The following is a 25,571-nucleotide window of genomic DNA, read 5'->3' as shown; positions in this document are numbered from 1 at the left end:
ATGTGAAATTTACATTTCAGTGTCGATAAGGAAAATTTTGTGGAAGTGTGGCCACATACTTTCATTTCTATATTGTCTTTCAGGCTGCAATGGTGGAGTTGCGTAGTTGTGACAGAGACCACATAGCTCATAATGCCTGAAATATTTGCCATCTGATGCTTTATAGGGAAAAAAATATTCCCACCCTTGGTCCGAATCACAATTTCGCCTCTCAAGGTACACAGTTCCATAGTGTGCACGAAAGTGTGGTGCTCAGTAAATGTTGAATCTTCTGTGTTGCAGGCATAGATGTCTCTTCCCTACTCTCAGCTCCCAACGGGACCCTCCCTATTCCTTGTAGACTAACCCCTGGCTCACTATTTCTAATTATTAGTGGCTTTTGTATCCACATTGATGGCCCCTCGGCTGCTCGCTCAGGTGTTTGCCCATCTCTGGTCCTCCACCTTTACCCCAGCTACCCACTGCCGTCATCCAGCTTGACAGAGACCAGAAGGAAAGCTATGCAAGGGAAAACGAACACCCTCCTTCCTGTTTGCTTTCTGTCCCTGCTTTTGCTTCCCGTTCCAGCAGCATAACCCAGGCAATGCTTCTTCATTCAGGCAGTGGCAGTTCCTTCCTGTAGCAGCCTGTGATTCCAAAATGCACATACAGATCCAGCTGCCACCTGTATCATGTCTCCTAGAGACGCCGGCACCAGCTGACCACTTCTCTTCTTTGCAAGTCCAGGTCCCAGCTCCACAGAACCCCTCCTCTGAGTTTATAGATACCGGCGTCTGCTCAGCAGCGCCCCCTCCTGGAACACCTGGGTTTCAGTTCCCTGAGTCCCCTCTTCCAAGCCTCTAAATTGATTAATTCCAGTCTCTTCTTTCTGCCCTCAGTCTGGGGTTGGTAGCAGCTTCCTGAAGTTCTGAGCTCTGCGATACCTTAGTGCTTTCCCTTTTCTTTTTAATTTTTAGATGTCTAGCTAATGATTCTTTTTTTTTTGAAATGTCTATAAGATCTATTTTAATTTCTAAATACATAGAGAAAATAACGTTTGTATATTTAATCTCTTGGCTGTTTCTTCCTCTAGTTATATTTTTAAATAACATGTTTATCTTACACTTTGCTTAACAAATACATCTTCATTTTTCTGGTAGGCCAGTGGATACCAGGCCTTGACATTTTTTTAAAATTTATTTTTATTGGAGCATAGTTGAATGATTCTTTATATCGTATTTTCTCTGTTTAAGTGTTTGGTGGGCTTTCTATCTCCTCACTGGATCCTGAATGATATAAGCACTGGGTGACTTCCTCAGTCCCTCTGCATCAAAGTCTTTGTCACCTTGGTGTCCACGGCATGGGTCTATTCCACTATCCATTTTATCTCAGGTTTTGTTGTTGCGGTCGCTGATTGCTGGGTCCTTCGGTCCTCTCAACCACTAAGCCTCGTGTGTCTCAGAACTCACATCTCAATTTCTCTTTTCCATCTACATTTACTCCATTGGTGATTTTATCTGATGCCATGGCTTTAAAAACCTACTAGACACTGCTAACTAAAAACTACTATCTCCAGTAAGGGCTTCACCCCTGAATTCCAGCGTCACGTAGGCAGCTGCTTAGTTAGAGATTCAGATGTCTAACAGAAATCAAGCTTAATGTGTTCAACTAATCTTCTGAGACTGACTTGCAGTCCTGTCCCTCCTGTGCCCTCATATCAGGAACTAACTACTGCATTCTCCTTCTGATGACCTGGTGTGGTACGGTCAACTCATAGGAGATGTGCACATCCTGGAAAGACTTCCACTTTGCAGATCACCTGGGTTTTGCTGCTAACAATGGGGCAGCACCATCATTTCCTTGCCTTTTCTTTGCCCTCCTTATTGTGTCTGGAGGAGTCAGCACTAGAGGGCTGCTATGACAGTGAGGACTGTGGACTCAGATGTCAAGGAGACCCCCTACTGTAACCCAGAGACTAAAGGGCACTGCACGGTGTTTAGTTTAAAGGGCTCACACGAGTGTCCTGAGTGATTTCCATTTGTTTCCCAGTCCTAGACGGGGCAGCTAATCTTGGTACCTACTACTGTTGTGTTACCACAGTATTTCCCTTTGCTTATCTAGGCTTTTATAACTTATTAACAAATCACTTATATAAAATTATTCCTAGTAAAATTACTAATGTGTGGTACAGCCACTATGGAGAACAGTATGGAGGTTTCTTAAAAAACTCAAAAACAGAGTTATCATATGATTCTGCAATCCCACTCCTGGGCATATATCCAGAGAAAAGCATAATTCAAAAAGATGCATTCACCCCAATGTTCATTGCAGCACCATTTATTGTACAAAGCCAAGACATGGAAGCCACCATGTCCATCGACGGATGAATGGATAAAGAAGATGTGGTACATATATACAATGGAATATTACCCAGCCATAGAATGAAATAATGCCATTTGCAGTGACATGGATGGACCTAGAGATTGTCATACTGAGTGAAGTAAGTCAGACAGAGAAAGACAAATATCATATGATATCACTTATATGTGGAATCTAAAAACAATGGTACAAAGGAACCTATTTGGGTTCATTGGGACTGACATATACACACTACTATATATAAAATAGGTAACTAATAAGAACCTACAGTATAGCACAGGGAACTATACTCAGTAACCTTTAATGACCTATATGGGAATAGAATCTAAAAAAGAGTGGATATATGTATATGTGTAACTGATTCACTTTGCTGTACACCTGAAACTAACACAACATTATAAATCAACTATACTCCAATAAAAATTAATAAATATATATATACAATAGAATATTACTCAGCCATAAAAAGAATGAAATAATGCCATTTTCAACAACATGAATGGACCTAGAGATTATCATACTAAGTGAAGTAAGTCAGACAGAGAAAGACAAATATCATATGATATCACTTATATGTGGAATCTAAAAAAATTCTGCAAACAATCTTATTTACAAAACAGAAACAGACTCACAGACATAGAAAACAAACTTATGGTTCCCAAAGGGGAAAGCTGGGGAGGAGGGTTAAATTAGGAATTTGGAAGTAACATGTATACACTACTATATGTAAACTAGATAAACAATAAGGACCTACTGTCTAGCACAGAGAACTCCACTCAATATTTTGCAATAAACTATATGGGAAAAGAATCTGAAAAAGGAGATATATATATATATATATATATATATATATATATATATATATATATATATATCTATATATATATCTGAATCACTTCATTGTGTTCCTGAAACTAACACAACATTGTAAGTCAACTATACTTCAATAAAAAAATTAAACATAATTACTAATGTGATTGCTGTTTGTCTGGCCCCTGGTGATCCAGCTGGGTGTAGAAATCAAGGATCCTGAATTGCAGTTCTGTACTTTCTCACTGCTTGTTCAGAAATGTTCTCCGTGTGTATATTTTCTTCACCTGCTGCAATGCAATTTCCCTGAAGGCAGACAAATAATTTACATTTCTCTTCCATGTCTCATAGCGTCGTGCAAATATTATTTGATTGATTTGACAAAAAGAAAAAGTGACAGCATTCCAAAAATATGTTACATTAATTAACTGCTCTGAACAAGTGCCAGGCTCTCCTGGTGTGCATGCAGATGCATGCATGTGTGTGTGTGTGTGTGTGTGGTGAGCATGTGTGGTGTATATGTGATGTGTGTGCGCATATGTGTGATGTGCATGTGATGTGTGTGTGTTGTGTGTGTTGTGTATGACTGTACTTGCATTGAGGTATGCATCAAAGAGCAGAGGACAGAAACCACTTTAATTTGGGTCCCTGAAATTTCTGCTTTCGTACTTCACTGTCACTCTCCCAGGTTCACGGTACAATCTTGGCCAAGATGGGCAGGAGGAATTGAGGATACTATTTCTAAATGTATAATTGAAGTGACGCATATTGCTTACGGAGACTCATGGGATACCGAGGTGACTCAGAACAGAGTATGATCGCGGTGTGTGCAGATGGAGGGTAAGCTTGCAAGTAGGAAATGAAGGCAGGCAGGCTGTGGCTGGTGCAGACAATGTAGGGTGAATAATGGAACAATAGACCATGTAATTGGACGATGCACTGTCCTCGCTGCTGTGGACTTTTGCTGCAGGCCCGACAGTGCACGGGGCTGAACCTGCCTGCCCTGTAGAGAGAACAGGCAGTGGGCAGCATGGTGGAATCTTAGGGATACTGAAAACTCCTTTCCTTCTCCCCAGCTGCCTGTGATAGTCTCTTACTTGAAAAGTTTTTCTTATAATCTTTGTATTTTGCATTAAAAAGATTATAAATGGGAGAGACTTTCTTGATTTGAAATAACTATAAAGGGTAAATGAGTATGTTTGTTAAGACATTTTTTAGCAGAAAACACAACATGAAACAACTTAAGCCCAAAGAAGACTCATTTGCAAAGTATTCAGGGTTTGCATAGGAACCAAGAATGGGCATGCAGGTGGGTTTCAGGAATCAACTGGAATCGGGGGCACCTGAGTCTATCCAGAAGCTTTCTCTTTCTTCTTTTCTCCTCTTTTCCTCTCTTTGCAAATTCTTTGTTATCTTTCTCGAACAACTTCCTCCAAGTTTCAAGTCAATTTTGGATAATCATGACTGTCAAGAGGACCTGAGTTTTACACATTACAGCTTCCGGCACCCAGTTAATGGATCTGGCTCAGCTGTAGTTTCAAAATTATGGAGTAAAGAAAAATAGAGGACCTCACGGTATCACATATACACCCCTGGGTACATCAAGAGTGCCTAGGGTTCTGTCATGCCAGAATGACAGTAATTTCTGCAAGAACCATGTGGCTAGTGGTATGGGGACAGTTCCAAGAAAAAGGAAGGTCTTGGAAAAATAAAACATTAGTGGCCCACTGAAATAATATATGTACATAATATGCCGTAAATAACAATTTGGAAAACGTGTCAGTGGGTTATCGTGCATGCCCTGATCATTGGTAATCAATAATTCATTCAACAATCATTGTGGAGTACCTCCACCATGCTGAATATTGCTGGCTACAGAGGATATGAAGGCTTATAAGATGGACACTCTACCCTCAAGAAGCTTGTCGTTTGGTGGGGAGACTCTTCTAAGCTGAACATTCTTAAATAAGACTCAGCTGTAGAAGTCTGAGTTTTCTCATCTGTCACATAGGAATGGAGATAATGTCACCCTCACTTGACTCACAGAGCTTTTTATTTCTTAATACTCCTGATTTTACAGTATACTTTATCTGATGTTCATATATCAATACTACTTCAGACTTATGCTTTCTCTCTGCTTGGTGTACATTTTCTGTCAAATTACTTGAAGCATATTGTGTCTTTCCATATAAAGTCTTCAGAGGAGGTGATGCTAGTTGAGAGGAGTCTCCAAATTTGGAGCTACCGGACCTGTGTGTGTTGTAACAGGCAGCACTTGAGAGCAGGGCAGTAGAGATGATACAGTCAGGCCTGGGCCAGGTAACTGCTCACATACAGGCATTTCTGGGAGTGAAAACGAGTCAAAATTGACTGAGATTAGAGAGACCAGGTTTCAGGGCTATACAGGGTCAGGAAGCAGGTGGTCAAAGGGAATTGAGACAGGAAAGCATGGATCAGAGTTCTCAGAAAAATCCAGAAGTGTGCACCAGCCAGACAGAACAGAATCAAAGCTGGAGTGTGGAGAGGGCATGGAAGCACGAGGGTGTGCAAATACAAGGACCCAGGAGAAAATCTGTAGGAAACTTGAGTGTGCCTTCAACTATCTTTTATTTCTGCCTACTTCATGTTTGAGTAACTCCAGACTTTCTGACTGGAGGCAAAAATCTTCTATTTTGGAACTTGTCCATGCAGAGCTGCTTTAAAGAAGAGGTCTGAATAAATAAAGAAATTAGTTACTGGCATGAGCTATAACTGTTGATTTTTATTAACTCCTTGCAGAACATGGAAGGGAACTATTCCATAAAGAAGGGTAAGGTACACAGATTGTGGCTCATAGCAAGGACCGAGCTCACTCACGTGCTCTCTACATGAATTAAATAAGTCATCCATTTGGGACATAACATTGGGTACCTAGCATATGTTAAGCCCTCGCTAGGTACTATGGATATCCTGTTAAACAGGACAGACACAAACTCTGCCCTGTAAGGACCTATGGAATACCAGGTGGTACTGAGCAAAGCACCTTAAATACTCAGAAGATGTGGCGTACAGCAACATCAAGTTGAATGATGCTATGACTGGGGAAAACAAAGTCGTTTGTGTGAGAGATTCCTTCGAACAAATTGTGTGGTAGAGTGGTAGACAGACATGATCATACTTCCTGGTAGTCATACCTCTGTGTAATCCCAACATGGGACGTGTGACTCGATTCTAATCGACAGAATGCACAAAAGGGACAAGGCCCCACTCTCGTGATTCTGCTGTGCTAGGTAAGACTGATTTGTACTCGTCCCACTTCAACATAGTATTGGAAGTCCTAACCACAATGATCAGACAAGAAAAAGAAATAAAAAGTATCCAGACTGGAAGAGTGTGGTTTGTTAGCTGACTCTGGAGTCGTCTTCTCCTTGCTAAATTTGAGGGGGGAAGAAAAGTGATCCTAAATCCTCCAGCTATAAGGAAATGATCCTGCCAACAACCCGAGGGAGACTGGAAGCAGGTCCTTCTCCGGTGGCGCCTCTGATGAGATACCAGCCCTAGATAATAGCTTGGGAGGCTCAAAGCAGAGGAAATAGCTGTCCCTGCCTAGACCCATGAAACTGTGAGGTAATGTGTGTTATGTTAAGCTGCACAATGTGTGGTAACCTGTTATGGAGCAATAGAAAACAAATACACGGAAATATGTTAAATGTCTAACTCTGTTCTAGGCCCTGCACTTGGGACTAGAACCAGCGATAAAGAATTCAAGGATCCCGACCTACCACCTCAAGCCATGCTTCAGTATGGCTATATGCTCGTAAATATCAATGACAAACCATGTGAGAAGTATCCCTGGTTCTGTGGTAATTCAGAGAAGTGAGCTTCCGACTCCAACTTGTGGGGTTCAGGTAGGCTCATGCTATAGAAAACAGGTGAGCTGAATCTTGGAGAGTGAGAAGATGGTCATTGGCCAGAAACTCCCGGACTGGGAGGGCATCAAGCATATGGCCAGGTATTTGCAAAGGCTCAGGGTTGTAGACTGCACATACCATCAGAACTTCCTGACCATTTTAGGGCAAGAGGAAGCCCTAGAGATCTCTGAGAAGAAAGAGGAAACACAGCCTCTGTTTATGGAATGACTGTGTGTATTAAAATCAAATAGAACTACTTGATTATTCTCCATTCCAGCCTCTCCCCCTTCCCTGAGTTACACACCTCTTGCCAATTTATGACAGTGTCGACAGAGTTATTATCTAGCTAAAATTACCACTACCCACAATGGGAATTTCTGCTGTTATAAAACAAAAGCAAACGCCAAATGGGGAGGAGAAAGGGTGCATATGAGAGAAGGCCTTTTGCATCTCTTTTCCGGCAATGTTCTTTTTATGCTAATATCTCATAGTTTCCTACCTTAATGACTCCATTAAATGCCATGAGAGTATTTGCATGAGGAAAGCGCTACCTGGAGATGAAGATGTAAAGTCACTAAGTGTGTTTTGAGGAACGGAGAAGATTTCTCAGTAAAGGAGTTAATGTTCCAAAGAAAGCTTTGTTTATCCGACAGACTTTATGACTGTGCTCTTTTCTTCACTCAGCACCTTAATTCTCAACCACCATAAGGCTGTCCAGATGTTTAAAATAAAAAGCCCATTTGGGTATTATCAGAGATTACTGGGAAGAGATAGACAAACATGATGTTTAGCTATGCAACATAAATTCCCTGCGTATGTGCCAGCCAACACACTCTATATTCTCACCCCGCTGAAGGACTGAACTAATAAATAATAAAAACGAGACACAGGGCCTAGAACACAATTTACCTCTAGCCAGCTGCTGTCTCTGGGAGGGACGAGGGGGGTGGAGATGAAGAATGAGAGCGGTGCTTCTGCACGGGGCCTTTCCCTCTGCCGAACTTTGAGAATCTGTGTTCTGTTCCCGACCTTCCTCTACTGACTTAGCACCAACCTTGTTAGATGCATATTTGGTTGGAAGCAGCCTTGTCAATTTGTCAATGCCTTGCCAGCTCCTTTTTCTCATTCCTGAGCCTTGATTTATTTCATTCTTGCTGCTTGCTGTGCCTGTCCGTTTTATCTCTGCCAATTAACATTCTACTTCTCCTTCAAGGTCTTGAGACCTCAAGCTTCTTGACACCCTCTCGAATCCTACTAACCGAAGCAAATCTCTCTTATGTTCTCGTGTTCGTTAGTCCGTGTTGCCTCGGAGGCGCCTATCACGCTACACCTTGAATATGTGGGCATCGCTATCCAACTTCTCTACAAGATGAAATGTCTTGAGAACAGGAAGCTTAAGTTTTATTTTATGTAGTTCTCATGATAGCAGCCATTCTGTATTCATCCGCCTAGCGCAGTACTGCCCTGGAGTCCACGCAAATATTTACCAGATCAGTGCATTTACAGACTGCTTTGTGATATTGTAATCGTTACTGTGATTCATAGAGGTAAGGGTCATTGGTTTTGCTTTCTAGTTAAGGAGAACGAAACCTGTACATGGGAAGTGTTTTACCCAAGGTCACATAGCAGGGACTCGAGCTTAAGGCTCGACCCCATAAATACTGCACCATCGGACCTCCCCAGGCCAGGCACATGGTAGGTGATTAAAAAAAAAACCACAGCTATGAAATGAATGAGAAGGCAATTCAGGCATGAATGAATACTCACTTGGAAACATATTTACTCTCCTCTGGGGCGATGTAGCTCACCACCAATTATTCTGTCTTTCCAGTGTTTTTATCACTGCTTACACACCTTGCCCTGTTTGCCTTGTTTTTATTGACAAGTGAGGGCCCAGCCTACCATATCCCTAGGCTGGGTTCTGGCTCTCTTATTAGCTTGGGCAGGTCCCTTAATTCCTTTTTGCCAATCAGGAAGATAGGGGCATCACTCGTATGCTTACCTGATGGTCAGTATACACATTGACACCAATTGTAATGGCATGCCAGTGACGTGGAAAATGCTAGAAAAGATCAAGAGAGGAAAAGTAAGAAAAAGGGAGAGAAATGTGTTTGGCCTTCATTGAAGAGGAACGTTGTCTGTTCCCACAGCAGAACAGAGGGGCTGATTGTCCGTTACAATGATGCACTTCTCCAGAAAGACCAGTTGACAAGTCTGCTCCCCTTGACCCTTGGTTCGCCTGCTTCTCGTGAAGCTGACTGCTAACTCACCGGCCTGTCATTTACTGACCATGCCCAGTGGACAGAGATTTATTCTGACACTTTAGAAGGAATAGTTCTAGAAAGAAAAATATTTCATGTAGGGTGGCTGACAGATCAGTGTTCTAGTCCAGGTCTACCACTAACTAGTTGGGTGACTTTTAAATTCCTGAGCCAACATTTACTTATCTAAGCAGGCGGGGGGGTTGTCCTTTCAACACTAATATTCTATGTGTGCGTGTACATTCACCACAAGCGTTCCTGGGAATTTTGGTCCTGCTACTTCTTTACAAACAGATGGCCAATAATGAGGATGCTCCTGTCCCTTACCTGCAATTCCTAACTACACAGCATAAATACAAATTTAGATGTAATTCTTAAGTGGTAATGAGGTGAGGACATAATAATTGAATGTATTACTGCAGTTTGGGTTGATAAGCAATGGACAATAATATTTGTGTTCCGTTAGATTCTATGCAATGTTTTCAAAATCTTTTAAAATGGCCTCAAAATACTGTGGTTGTAATAGCCTATTAGAGGCAGAAAAATAATGTATTTGGAGAAAAACAAATATACGCATCTTAGAGAGACCTAAATTTAAGTCATTTTAATAATTACTTTTCGAGCCCTTATTAAGAGCAAGACATCGGAGAATATTATATATTCTTCACATCTTCAAGTGGTGTCAGCAGGTACCACACAGACCACATCTTCGCCTCTGTGTTCCTGACTTCCAACCCCAATGACTGGGACTTCCATTTGTGTTTTGGTTACATTCTTCCCACTGGACCTTACATTCGGCTGTCGTCTAGCACTATTATTACCAAAATTTTAAACCACTGCCTCCCTCCCGAAACATAATCATCTGTCCTTGCAGCCGTCTCCCTCCCTACCCACAGCACCTGCAATGAGACATCTACACCCATCACGTCCTGTATTCCTCTCTCCTTACACTGCCTTCTCCTAGACACTGATTCTTTCCTCCCTCACCCGAAGCCCAGGGCTGTTCATCTGAATGGTGTCTTTTCCCATTAGCTCTTTTCAGTTCCTTAGCAACAGTGTCTTTCTGGCTTAGCTGCCCACCAAAATTCCAAACACAGATCAGTGGAACAGAACACCTTTCTTTTGTGTGTGTTTGCACCCAAGTGGCTGCCAGAGAAAAGAATGAAATTCTAGATATCGAGGTCGATCAACTGCATATCTTAAACCTTAGCAGAATCCTCAATAATGCATTTTGAACAGGCTCCTGTTTTCCATGCGGATTCCTAACAGAGCTTTGCTACACTCCTTTTGAGATGAGCAGAGATCCTCTGATCACGCTGAATAAAGTGAATCATTCCTGGTTCTTTTTCTCCTTCTCTCGCATCCAATCTCTCGGCAAACTCTCAAATCCCTTTATTTATCTTTCGATAACAATACCGTATTTTCTAAACCACCATCATCTCCTGCTGGAATATTGTAATATCCTGCTAACGAATTGCCCTATTATGATTCTTGGCCACATAAAACCCATTACAACCCAGCAGCTGTAAATTGACTCTAAAACAAGTTGTACACGGCCACTCCTCTGCCTCTTGCACACTCCATTGGCTTCCTATTACACTTTTTTTTCCTGTAAAAGTGCTTTTTCTCTGGCCTAAGAAACTACACATTTCTACATGATTGGTTCCCAGTCTATTCCTTAAACAACATTGTTTTTTCATTATCTCTTTGTTTATTTTGCTCCAAACTGTTTATTTTAATTTAATTCAATGTCTTTCTCATTTTAGGAAAATTATTATTGCCATCCCTCTATATAATCCTCATCTCCTTACTCTTTATATCACCTGTTCTATCCTATATTTTAGGTCTCAGCTCACTCGTTACTTCCAGAGAGGTGTCTTCCCAGGCTACACAGTTTAAAGTGCCTCTCACGCTGATGTTCTCTGTCTGAACCTCCTTTTGTGCTTTTTCTTATACTCATTCTATGGGATGTATCTCTTTACCTGTTTTAGTTTCCTAACCTAGTAGAATGTAAACTTCTGAAATAATAGGAAGAAAGGTACTTCTTATTGCCTCTGTTTAGGGCGATGCCTGGTACATAGTAGAATTTTGATGTACGGGGGAGAGAAGGATAGGGAGAGAGAAGAAGAAGGAGGAGGAGAGGAAGAGGAAGAAGAGAAAGAGGAAGGGGAGTGGGAAGGAGAGGGAAAGAGGGAGGAAAAGAGGAAGACGGCCTCTATCTTGTACATGAAGTCACTTGGAAAAAGAGAGATGAAATGACTTATTTCCAGGACAGACGACAGATTAATGGTCTTTCTATTGGTGTTTCAGGTAGAGTGACTTGCATGTTTGAGACAGGAAATCTTCAGATAACTTATATTAGCCTCCTTAGCTCATGTAAGAGAATGGAAGCTTCTCTGATCAAAGTGGGGTTATTTTCACAGACCCTTCCCCTTGCCCATGATCACTCCAGGCCATAACATATAACAAGGTAGGAGGAGTCAAGCCTGACTCCAAAAGTGTACCTTTCTCATAGCATCCATCTTTTTCTCACCATTGATGGATGAGGACAATGCCAGAGTCTGGACGCCCTTTCTCTCAGAATCTCTGTTCTCCCTAAGACTGTGCTCATGAAACATCTTACTTCTGTTCTGCCTCCTACCTTTCCTCACATGAATTATCTAAGTGTCAATTTTGTTTTTCTACTTTTTGCCAACACGAGGCAACACGATGACAAAACCCAGGGCTTCAGATGTTCATGCACTTGGCACAAAAACCCAGCAGTGTTCTAGACGCTGGGATGTAGAGAAGTCCAGGCAGCAGGACCTCTAACCTCAAGCTGCTGCCACTTCCCAACTTATTCCCCAGGTGCAGGGTCTTGGGATGTCCTCTTTTTATATGACATTGGACTTTCAAAAAAGAATCCAAGTAGACAGCTCACTGCCTTATGAAGTCAGCTTTATTAGCTCTTAGTCTCGCCATATGTCAAGACAGAAGGATTGTTTGTACAAGATTGTTATTGAGTTCGCTGTCACTAGAATAAATCACTATTGACCTTCCCACTTTTAAGAGTTTAATGAACTTAGGAATGGAAATTACCCACAGAAGTAACAACTGTAACCTTGGCTTCTATAATTAAAACCCATTGTCATTAATGTTCACTCCTTGACGTGCCAGCGCTCACTGCTATTAACACTAATGAATCAGACCAGGGTAGAAAAACTGACAGAAAAACTAAATGGCCCCAATTCAAAGTCAAACAAGAGATTCTAAATGAAAATTCTACGTAGATAGGAAATGCAGAAAGACAGAATGGCATGGAATCATAATGCATTTGCAGGCAGTGAACTAACATGTATTATACAAGGACTGTTTTTTAGGTACTATATATACTATATATACTCTAATCATTATTGTGTATCTGTGAGTTAGCAGTCATTATCTCTACTTCAACTTATTGTCATGACTTCATGCTACAGATGACATAAAGATAAGGAGACTGAAGCTCAGAAGGAAAAAAATAATGTGTTAAAATAATTTATTCATTTAACGGTACTTTCTCCTTTACCAAAGGCCTACAGTATTCTAGAAGACAAGGATATAGAGATACCTAAGACAGACTTCCTAGCTTGTCATTCTAGCCAAACACCTGCCTTTTCAGTGATATAGTGTGGACTTTTCCTAATTTGCAGTGAGCTAACAAAGTCATCCAGCTGTACTCCCACCTTCCAATCTTGGTTTCTGGTCCAATCTCATTGTCACTGGTCTAATCCCCTGACATGCATTCTCTCATTTATAATAATAAGACCACAGGTTTATTTGGACACTTCTCCACCAAGATAAAGTTTCCCATTTAGACAAGTAAGGTCATCATGTAATTAAGTTCTGGACAATGAATTGAAAGTTCACTCTGACGTGCTCACGTGGTTATTGGGTAATTTGGGATTGGACTCCAGGTATGGCTGGTCCTGGAGATGGTATTCTTTCTATCACATTATTTCCCTTTCTCAGACACAAGGCGTTTAATGTGTGTTTCGGAGACAGATAACTCCCATTCAAATCCAAGTAACCAATGACTAGTTGTAGAACCATGAGTAAGTTATTCATCCTCTGTGAGTCTTCATTTTTTTTAATTTTAAAATAAAGATAATACACCTAACTTTCAGAGGTGAAGAAAGGATCAAATAAGATAATTCATTAAACATTTTTAGTTTTGTGACTATAAAATAATAATCCATTAAAAAAACTTTCTGTTATAAACATTATTTTTTCATATGGAGGTTTATTACATAGTCCTTTCTTTTATTCACCATATTTTTATGGATAAATTCCTTCCCCACAATTCACTGTTGGAAAAGTGAGGGAGCCATGCTTACTTTTAGGTGGAAGGTGTCATTCAACACATTTACGTAAACATGGAATATCAGAGTTGAAAGTGAGCAGAAGCAAGTCACTGAACTTCCCTGGATATCTATTCAGTAACGTATAGGGTGAAAAATTAAAACTGAATCATATTACTATTAACCATAGAGATGATAGTGAAAATAGAAGTGGCAATGGGCAGTATTGCTTACATGTACAGATTACAAATGGCACTCATATTTGATTAGACATGCCTTCGTTGTGTCTCCAAAATCAATTCTGACTTCCCAATTCCAAATGCCAATGGCTTCCGTTTAGGGTCCGTAGGGTGCTGGGTAAGTTGACTACCCCAGGCTCCAGGGGCAGAACGTGTGACATAGGTTCACCAGTCAGTGCCTTTATCCACCTTGGACACATTGATTGATTTTAGGGTGACCAATTGATCCACTAAGAGTTGGTCTTGGGGTTTGGGCTGGGAAAGCAGGTTTCAGCAGCTAGCTGGGACCGCGAAGGAAGCCAGCTCTATGGTAGGAAATCTCAAGAACAGTTCAAACATTGGACACATACATCTTCCACTTTTCACTTTGACGGTTTCAGCTTATTGCTGTGACTTGTTCAAACTTATGATGATGCCCTGGTCTGCCTACAACCAGTTAGGTGTCATTTGAAACCAGAAGAGCCCAGCATGATACACAGTAATACTTATTCCATCAGAACCTCCCAGTCAGGTGGTCCAGTGATTCACTAGAAGACACCAAAGAAATGACAAAATCCCACTTCTTCATACCGCAGATGACTTAAGGGGCTTAAAGCAAAGAAGAACTCCTAAGGTCCTTTTCAAGTCACAGATACCAAGTGGCTGAATCTGGAAACTCCAGTTTTCCTATCTCAAGGATAAAGACTTCAGAAGCATGTAGGGCTTACTAGAAGTCTACCTATAAAGATCAGAGTGTTGCTTTTCTTTTATCCTTTCTCCTGATTCCAACCTGGAACATGAATATGATAGTTTGACCTACAGTCACCCTCTTAGATGACTAACTGGTGAACTGGGAGGAGCCTGGGTTCTTGAACACCTAGGAGGAGCTGCTGTATCTGTCTTGCACTGCATACCTCCAGTTCTTTTATAGATGAGAAAGAAACAGATGTATCTCTTGTATTCTCTTTTATATTTTTTCATATGTGGCGTAACCTTATCCTGCATGATATACTTCTCAGTAGGCAGGTAGGCAGATTTGTCCTCTTGGCATAGAGAGAGCTTACTCCTTCTCTATCCATTAGGGATAATTTGGGATGTTGAGAGCACCTTTATGACACTTTATTGAACTCAGCTCTTCTATAACTACCTATTTCTTCTGGACTCTTGTGCTCTGCAGCATCATGTCAAAATCTTGTTCATATGCAACCTTTCACCACTGTGAAAACAGGTATGGCAACAACACATGAAACAGACTCAAAATGACCCTAATTTCATCCTATAATTTTGCTTCTGAATTGAGTGAACACAGAAACATTCAATAGTGTAAAAATAAGATGGTATAGAAGTTTTGATATCCAAGTACATATTGATTTTATACCATATCATATTTGAAATGAATCAGAAAAATCTGGAGAATTATATTAACTGTATCGGTATAAAAACCATATAAGAAATTACTTAAATTCCTGTAAATAACAAACATCCTTAGTGTTTTTCAAATTATTCCACTTGCATAAAAATATATTTTAGTGTCTTTGTTATCTAATGTTATATAACAAAGTATCCTAAAATGTATCATCTTATAATAGCCACTTAATTTGTGCAAAACCAGTTTAGTGATTTGAGCTGGGTGCACCTGGGCAGATTGTTTACCGGCCTAGTGTGGCATCACTCATTTACCTGTAATCATCTGATGGCTAAACTAGGTCAGTGTGGTCCAAGATAGTCTCACGTCCATGTCTGGTGGTTGGCTGTTGGTTGAGGCATCTCTGTCATTATCCACAGGGCCTCTCCAGCAAGTTAGCTCAGACTTGTTCATGTGATAGTCTCAGGGTACCAAAGAAGCAGGCAGAGAGGCTGTGAGGACTATTGAGGCCTAGACTTGGAACTCCCACCATGGCCTTTCTGCTGCAATTCTATTGACGCGAATCACAAGGTCAGTTCGAATAAATGAAGAAATAGAACCCATCTCTTGATGAAAGGAGACACTATGTCACATTCCAAAGGGGATGGGAGGGCATATTGAAATAAGAGGAATTTCTGGTCATTTTTTTGCAGTCTACCAGAGACTGCCCTATGGTTACAAAATATTCACATTTTCCCACAATTTAAGCTTATCTCAGTCTCAGGACCTTCAAAATTGTCATCCCAATTAGATCATATCCAGGCTTAAAACCCAGTACCTCATGATCTGCATCAGATCTGGATGAGGATGGGGTTTCTCTCACTTGGAATAAGGTTTACTGACACCTTCCTCCTGGAAGTGAACTTGTCCCCCTCACTGTCTCCAAGAGCTCCATTCTCTGGTGAGCCTCCTCGTGATCTAAGTTAAATAAAGGTGTGTACCCACGCCTAACATATGATCATGCAGAGGGATAAAATACAAGCACGCCTATTAAAACAGGGAGGAATAGGAGGTACACAGCAATTGCAAGTCCATAGCAATTCTGAAGTCCAGATGGGTCCATGTTGTCATATTTCCAGACTCTGAGGCCAGGGAAATATTCCTGATGAGGGCCCAGTTCTGCTCCCATAGATTTGTTGAGTGGACTTTCAGTACATTGTTATTCTTAACTCTGGGCTCCATTCTCTGGGCTCTACCTTCTGGGCACTCAGCTCCTCCCTCTGACTGCTCCCTTCTTTTCCATAAGAAATATCCCCTTTTGCAGCTTAGAAGCTTAGAAGCTTTCCTGCCCGTAAAACAGTTGACAACTCCAAAGCTTTTTCATTTTTAACTATATCAGCCCCTTGAATACAAGCTGCCAGTGTTTTTACCTATTAAACATTCTTTAAAAACTCTGTGAATTTCCTATATACAATATCAAATTATTCTTGCCCTGCTGGGTTGTAGATTTGTTTTAGTTCGGTGACTCCTTTATTCCTTCTATTATGTCCCTTTTGGAATTGGAATTCTATCTTATGCCTGTTTCACCATTATATTTTGGAAGCAGATAACTTGTTTTGTAATTTCACAGGTCTATAGCTGGAGAGGAATTTTGCCCATGGATGGGTTACTCTGTAGGATGTTATGTCTCTAGCCAACTTTGATGCAGACAGGGATTAACTTGATGGAATACTTAATGAGAACACCATGGTAAGTGCCTTGCTAGAGGTAAATTAGGGTGCCAGAGTCTCATTTATATACCTATTTAGATGATTTAGATGATGAGATTTGGAGCTTTCTGAGTTGATGATATTTAGATGAGATTTGGGGTTTAGCATTAATACTAGAATACGTTAAGAGTTTTGGTGACGTTGGAATGAGGTGGATGTATTTTGCATGTGGGATGGACATGAATTTTAGGGGGCCAGATGGTGAACTATAGTAGGTTGATTAGTGTCCTTGAAAAATTCATGTTCTGCCAGAACCTCAGAATATGACCTTACTTGGAAATAGGATCTTTGCAGATGTGATTAGTTAAGACGAAGTCATACTATAGTGTACCCTAAACCCAATGACTGGTGCTCTTACAAGAAAAAGGAGGACACACAGAGACACACACAGAGGAAAGAAGTCCATTTGAAAATGGAAGCGGAGATGAGTGGTGTGTCCGTAAGCCAAGGAACACCAAGTATTGCCAAGAGCCACAGAAAGTAGGAAGCAGCATGGAAGGATTCTCTTCTAGGACTTCTGGAGGGAGGAAGGTTCTGCTAAAAACCTTGCTTTTGGACTTCTAGTCTCCAGATCTGTAAGAGAATGCATTTTTTACTGTTTTATGCCACAAAGTTTGTGGTCATTTCTTACGGCAAACCTAGGAGATTCATACAGGGTAACTGCCATCATGGCTCTAATGATCACGCAGGGCCTCTGACTACAATGACAGTGCCTGTCCCCTCGTCCTTTATCCATCCAGACTCTAGCTTTACTTGGCCTTAGGGGCCAGCCACACCTAGGAATGTGACTTCCATCTGGCTTTCTCACTTCTCTTCCCACAAGTCACCTCCGGCTTTGATAGAGCATTGTATGTAATGTGAGGAGAGCTGTACCTACACCAAATGTCAGCATTATTGAAGTGTGGAAGACAAAGCACAAAGAGGGGATGTTTTGCTCAACCCAAGGCAGCAAGGGGATGCCTTTGGATCAAGGTGAAAACCTGAAAGGATGAGTAGGAGTTAATTAAGTCAAGGACAGGATATAGTGACGTATGGAAGATGAGAGCAAGTACAGAGTGTATGAAAAAAAAAAGGACTTTTATTGGGAAAGTTGAAAAGTCTATATGATTGAAGTGTGACGCTAGCCAGACCCCACAGATATCTTCCTAAGGAGATATGTCCTGAAGGAAACGTGGTACCACTGCAAGAACTTGGAAATCACTGAAAGATTGTAAACTACAAAGTGGTATTGCTGGGATTATGTTTTAGGCAAATCACTCATACAATATTTTGAGGGATAGAATCAAGGGGCTAGAAAGTGGGACCGATTAAGAGGCTTCAAATAGTCAGATGAGAAATAGTGAGGGCCTAAGACAGTGAGTTGGGGGGGAAGGAGACCAATATCTGATACACAGATAATTGTTTTTATTACTTTTTAAGCAACATGAAAAACACTTAAATTCTGAAACAAATTTCACCTGAATATTGCTCCTGCAATCAGAAAACAGTCAGTCCTCGTACAAGGTCACTGGTCTACCTATCTCACGTGAGCAGTTCAGGTAAGAAGGACAGTGTCACAAAGATGACACCTAGAAGACAGGATTACACATTTTAGATTCCCAGAAGTATTTGTTGACTAGTATAGTGTTTAAAGAGGATAGGCTCTGGAGTCAGACATACTTTGTTCTATCTAAAGGCTCTGGAGTCAGACATACTTTGTTCTATCTCCTAACACCCCAGCCTCAGGAAATATCCTTAACTTTTTTTGGTAACATCACCATAGTGTGAAGGTAATAATAGTATCAACCCTATAGCACTCTTGTGAGGATTAAATAATTTAATTTACCATATTTATTTAGCACAATGTCTGGCAGATGGTAGATATTCCATAACTGTTAGCTCTTTTTATAATCAATGGATGGATTGATGAACTGATCATCCTGGCAAGGGCTAGGAGCATGTAGCAAAGTCTCCATGTTGTAGAATATTTGGGGACAAATTTGAAGAGTCGAGGTGAGTGAAATGAGGTCGGTCCCTATGCCCCTTGGGGTAATTGGACCAGAATGGATGCACGGTGTCTGAGCACTGATTGGTAAGGGGGTCTCAGTGATATTGCCAATGAACATCACCACACACCTGCACCTGGAAGGTAGCTCCATTCCAAATGGGAAGGTACAAATCACTTGTTTTTGAAGCTGAAACACTGAAGGTAACAGGTCCGTACATTTTGTTGATTTCTGGGTCTTTCCCTCTGAAAAGGAGGAGATCTGTGTATAATATATGAAGAAGCAGGCTGCAGGTGTTCAATGAGCTGACGTAAGGTGACAACTCAGTTAAAGTGCTGTTCTCCAGGGCAAGTTGGGTTTAAACTCTGGGGCTTGGAACTGGTACTCAGTTAACCTCAGCATTACATCATTGCGAACACATATACCCCACCTTAGTAAAAGGGGCTGAATTCTCCAGAGGTTATTTGCTGTTGACTCCCTTTCACTACTGGCAAAGCTTGGTTTTATTTAGTAAACATTTCTGAGCATCTGCTATGGAATGGGTAGTGCACTAGGTGTTAGGATTGCAAAATAAATGATTTATATGGTTTCTTCCCTTAAAGAACTCATAAACTAGAAGTGGAGGCAAACATAAATCCAACTAGCTTTATGCTTTGGGAGAAATGCCTTAAAGAAGCATAAATACATGCTGGGGCAGAAAAATGGAAGAAGTCTGCTGTCAATTTCACAGAAAGGGTTTACAAGTTTTCAAACTCAATTGCTGAGGGTCTGGCTGTGATAAATCTCACACCCTGTTGGGGGCACTAGAAACGGGCAGACTTCAGAGAGCCATTCGGTAGCATGAATCATGAGAGTCCAATGTACATACACTTGGCCCCTAGCCTTCTTCTGCCAACAGCTATACCTTACATGGACACACACACTGTACACAGAGATATGCACAACTATTTGTCTACAAAGAACTTGATTCCAGTGATTTTTTTTAAAAAAACTAGAAGACAATATATATCCTACAGTAGATATTTTTTATTGAATTACAGAACAGATTAAGGTGATATATTATGCAGCTATTAAAATGATGTAATAGAATAAATGAAGTCATCAGACAATGTTCATCTTACATTGCTAAGCAATAGAAGGAATACTATGAAGCTGTGAACATGGTGTGATCCAGCGTTGCAGAAGACATATTTTTTTTCTAGAAGCAAATATACCAAGATTTTTTTGGGACAGAAGGAAGGAAGTTGGGAAAGGAACTCAATGCTGGTCATGTTTCACTTGGGTTTTGAAGGGTATTTGGGTTTTGAAGGGTATTTGGGTTTTGAAGGGTATTTGGGTTTTGAAACTGAAGTATTGATAAAGCTCGATGTGTGGGACACAGGGTCCTGATTTTCAATACCACATTCCAAGATGATCAATGACATTAGGATGATGGCTGGGGAACCAGGCAAAAGTAAGTTGGAGTCCTGGCCATGACCTTTAATTGCTGTGTCACTTGAGCAAATCATTTAAACTCTCTGACCTTTAAAATTGGACATATGCTATTTATCTCTGATGTTTGGTGTGGCGATTAGATGTCCGCGTATGTAGTACCCCATGCAGTTCCTGCACAGACTAGCTGGTGAATTCATCCTAATTGTCAGCATAGCTCAGTGGGTAGGAGCACAGACCCTGGGAGCTGAGGCCTCATTGAGTCCCTGACTTCTCCATGTACTATCTGTGACCTTGGGGCAGTCACCTAACCTCAGTTTCTTTGTCTGTAAAATGGGGATAATAAATAATATCTAGCTCATTCAGTTGTTCAAGGATGAACTGAAATGATGCCTGCAAATACCCAGAACCTAGCACTAATGAAGGCTTCATTGTCGTCAGCTATGACTATTGTTATCAGAAACTTCTTTTCACTGAGCCATGACAGATACATTGATGGTTTAATAGGAACTACGAGGTAGCAGAGTTGGGAAATTAAAGAACCTCCAATATGGACACGCTCCAGAAGAATTTATAACTTCGTGGGTGGACCCTGTGTTCGCCCCTCCTGCAAGGGTCCTGAATTCATTCACCAACATTCATTCAGCAAACATTTACAAAGACCTATTAATTACCGTTAGGCACAGAGCTAGGTGGCCTTGGGGGTTCTCCCTTATCCCAAGATGCTTACCGCCTTCCCGGAGACAAGCCCATAATAGTAAACCCAGAGTTTCGGAGAAGCAGGATTACATACAAATTCTCTGGGAGCCTGAAGGCAGGAATTGTTTACCTGTAGAACCGGGGATGGCTAACCCAGGGAAGCCTGTACACAGCCATCATCAGGGGACCGCAGGGTCCATGATGCCGGAATGTGTTGAATGAGATCCCTGTCTAACTTCACTGGGTAGAGATCCTCTGTTCAACCTCCTCCCAATGAGCAATTCCCTTCTCCAGGACCCCCTACAAAGCCTTCTTCCAGAAGAGGTGCTGTCCCCAGTAGCCTGGAATCCAACACTCCTCGGTTAATTTATTGCTTTCACAGACAATGCTGACTTTTGGAAGATTTTCTTTATTTGGAGCCAAAAGCTTCATCCCAAGAACTAAATGACTCTGTCTTATTCCTCTGGAATTTATCAGAACAAGACTTATCCCTCTGCAGAGTCACCCCTCAAATGCAATCCACTAGCCCCATCCCCGCCAGCAAAATATTTTTCTTTTACACTCAAATTATGCACCCAGTTTTATTCACTGAGTTTCTTGGCTTGGGAGAAATCAGTGGTTGAGAGAGTAGACACTGGAACCAGACTGCTTCGTCTCCTATCCTGGCTCTGGTCCTTCTGAGGGACATCTGTCGCCCCTATCTGTAAAGTGGGGACAACAACAGCACCCACTTTACAGGGAGAGGAGGATGGTACATCAAACAACCCACTTATCGCCCCTGGAGTGGCTCATGGCATGCGGTGATGGATAAATGCAGCTATTACTTTTACTACGTGCATGCCTTTGTTGGATGTGGGGCATATTTAGGCAAACTAGACGTGGTTCCCTATGAGTTCAAGCACTCATAGCCCTGCAGAGAAAAGGGTACATGAGGAGACTTGTGAAAAGTGAAATGCAAGACAACCCCAAGGTGCTGGGAGCTTTAGAGCAGGGACACCACACCCAGTATGGACAAGAGAAGGCTCAAATTTTTTTCCCCCAAAGAAAAGATGGCTGAACCCATTATCCAAGACAAAACTTCTTCTCCGTGACCTGGTCACTTTTTCATCCTCTACCTCCCATGTCATGACAGAACTGGTAATTTCTCCTACTAAACTTCCCTTCTAATGCCACACTTCAAATTAAGCAAGATATTAAGGGAAGAAAAGCGGGCTGGTGGAAGATAATGATGATAAATAATGACAAATAATGATACACATACGAGGTGAAATGTTCGGGAATGAAACATTGTTATCTAGCGTTTGCAAAAAGATCTTCCATTTCCAAGGAAATAGATGTAAGATCACATGGGGGACTGGAAGGAGGGCAGAGGATGACATCAGTCAACACGTTTTTGTGCCACGGGTACCTGTGTTCATTTCAAACTAGGGTGCTGTTAGGTGGTGATGTGCTGGCATTGAGCTGACCCCCCCTCCACGTCCCATTCATGGTGGGACGTGCAAAGACGCTAGACCCTTCAGATGGAGGTGGCTCATTACAGCTAGGGGCGTGCCAGTCAAGGTGGTGCTGGGGGCAGAGGAAGGACAGGGATACCAAGAAAAGACACAGGTCCTGCTAATGAGGTCTGAGTACCATAAAACCTACATGCTGCCAGCTCCAGTGGCTTCTTGTGGAGTTTTGGGTGAGGTCCAGCTGAAAAAGAACAATCTTGCCAGAAGGCTCTTGGGTTAGGTGTTTTCCAGGGGGTGTGCAGAGGTGGTTTTTACTCATGAGCTCTCTCTAAGGTCTGGTACCACCCACTGGAGAATCCATATGGAATGTAGACCTTCCTGGATGGTGAATTATTTTACTCCAAGACACTTTCTGATTGGATGTAAGCAGAGTTTCTCAGTCACTCAATCACGCTGCATCCTGAGCCTGTGCACCGCGGTCAAGTTTCTGAGCACTTTTGTCCCCCAGTTTCTTCACATACAGACAATGAAGGATAATTGTAGCAGAATAAAATCCGTCAGTCCCTGCCTGGTGTTTGGAACGGAGGCGGACATACAGCATCCCTCAGCTGTCAGCATCACCTCCAGCTGGATTCATCTCCTCACCTCAGCTTCCGGGCGGGGCTCCTCCCATTGTCTGTGAAGGCACCGCCCACTTTCACATTTTCATGTTATTCTCTGTGCTATTGTGTCTTTTGGCCTACAAGTCCTTTTCCTGATTCTTTGCAAGTCATTCTGCATAATGTAACTCAAAGATGATTTTTCCAGAAGCCAAAGGAAAATTACACAGTAAGTTCAAAGCGAACTTCATATATACATCTCCATTAAGGCACTCATCGCACTGAATTGTACTTTTGGTCTTTCTCTAGCATTGTAATTTTAACTCATTGATGCCAGAGACTTATTTATTCTCTATCTCCAGCACTTTGCCTTGTATGTAACACGTAGTACAGACTCACCACATTCCTTTCCTTTGACTTGATTTGACGGGTAAAAAAATAGATGCTCTGCTACTTGTACATGAATGAGAAAAATAAACAAAATAAATGTTTTGCATTGCTAATAATTGTAGTTCTATTACAATCATGAGGTAGTGGATTTTTTTTTTTTTTTTTTTTTTTGCAGTACATGGGCCTGTCACTGTTGTGGCCCTCCGGTTGCGGAGCACAGGCTCCGGATGCGCAGGCTTAGCGGCCATGGCTCATGGGCTCAGCCGCTCCACGGCATGTGGGATCTTCCCGGACCGGGGCACGAACCCGTGCCTCCTGCATCGGCAGGCAGACTCTCAACCACTGCGCCACCAGGGAAGGCCAAGGTAGTGGATTTTTAATGTTTACCGTTTTTTGATAATGTAATTACTTTTATACTAAAATATAATTTAAAAATTCATAAAATTATCTTGGTTGTGCAAAATTATTTAGCTTTTTTCAAGAGTACTATTTCTATTTTAGTTTATTAATCTATTTACTCAGCAAAAATGTGTTGAATGCCTGTTACGTTCCCTGTTCTAGAAAACTGATAAGATGGGTAAGTAAGTGAGCACCATCTCAGAACACTGCCTGGCACACAGTAGGTGCCAATGAACACATGTTGAATGACCAGCTGAGTGCATTAATTAATGGTGGATGCTGCCTCTTTTAACACCCAAGTCCAGGGGAATAAAATGACATGTCTAATGTCTTATTAATGTTAGAGCTCTTTTTCTTTCCACACCATTATGCTGCCTGCTTATGCAAACATAAGCGAGTAGAGACTCTATAAATATTATTTACCAGAGCTAAGAAACAATGGGAGGGCTTTTGTGGCAGATGGGCGTCTGGGTGGAGATATTTCAAGCAGACATCCGGTGGGATTGGAAGCAGCGATGCTGAGAGAAGCACAGTAAAAATCAACACGCGACATCCATCAATGATGCAACCTTTCCTTAGTATCCAGGTACAAAATACAAGGCATCCTTGCAAAGAGAGGACATAGGTTTGCCAAAAGTTCCTGGTAGGAAGGTGTACTGGGCAGCATCTGGGCAGAGCATGGACTTTGGTCCAGATTTCCTGGGTTCAAATCTCAGATCTGCTATTTCCTAATAATAAAACTGGGGCAATTTTGTTACCCTTTGGGAGACCCAGCCCATGGAAGTCACTGTGTACTAGTCACTGCAGCACTTTGTGCTTTGAAGAATGACTTCCCTGGTGCGGAACTGGCTTTCCTTTTCACCCCTGTCTTCATCCATCCTAAAAGGACTCGGGAAACTTGTAAATAAAACAGATCATTCCAAGTGTCAGGAACTCAGCTCTACTGATTTGTCTGAAACAGGAAATAAGGGGAATCTTTTTGAACCATTCGGAGGGACCCGTGTGGGGTCTCACGTAGGGCTTCTTCCATGTGAGAAGCTAGACACATGACTTCTGCCTTGATTTTTTTTTTTTTGGAATTTTTATTGGAGTGTAGTTGATTTACAATGTTGTGTTAGTTTCAGATATACAGCAAAGTGAATCAGATATATATATATATATATATATATATATATATATACATACATACATATACATATATATATATCCATTTTTTTCAGAATGGATATATATATATATCCAAGCTTTAACAGAATGGAATGTAAATTGGTACAACCATTATGGAGAACAGGATGGAGGTTCCTTAAAAAACGAAATATAGAACTACTGTATGATTCAGCAATCCCTCTCCTGGGCATATATCCGGAGAAAACCATGATCTGAAAGGATACATGCACTCCAGTGTTCATTGCAGCACTATTTACAATAGCCAAGACATGGAAGCAACCTAAGTGTCCATCGACAGAGGAATGGTTAAAGAAGATGCAGTACATGCATACAATAGAAACATGACTGCCGGCAGTTCCTGCAATTCACAGCTCACAGTTTCACCACCAGGGGGAGACTGAGTGTACTGTCTCAGCTCCACTTGTAAAACTCCCAGGGAGGGACTCAGAGTGACCTACTTTGATTTCCATGTGACACCTA

The sequence above is a fragment of the Tursiops truncatus genome, chromosome 17 (genome assembly GCF_011762595.2).
Source record: "Tursiops truncatus isolate mTurTru1 chromosome 17, mTurTru1.mat.Y, whole genome shotgun sequence".
In the NCBI taxonomy this organism is placed as follows: Eukaryota; Metazoa; Chordata; class Mammalia; order Artiodactyla; family Delphinidae; genus Tursiops; species Tursiops truncatus.
The sequence above is the reverse complement of the archived record's forward strand: the minus strand, read 5'-3'. Positions refer to the sequence as shown.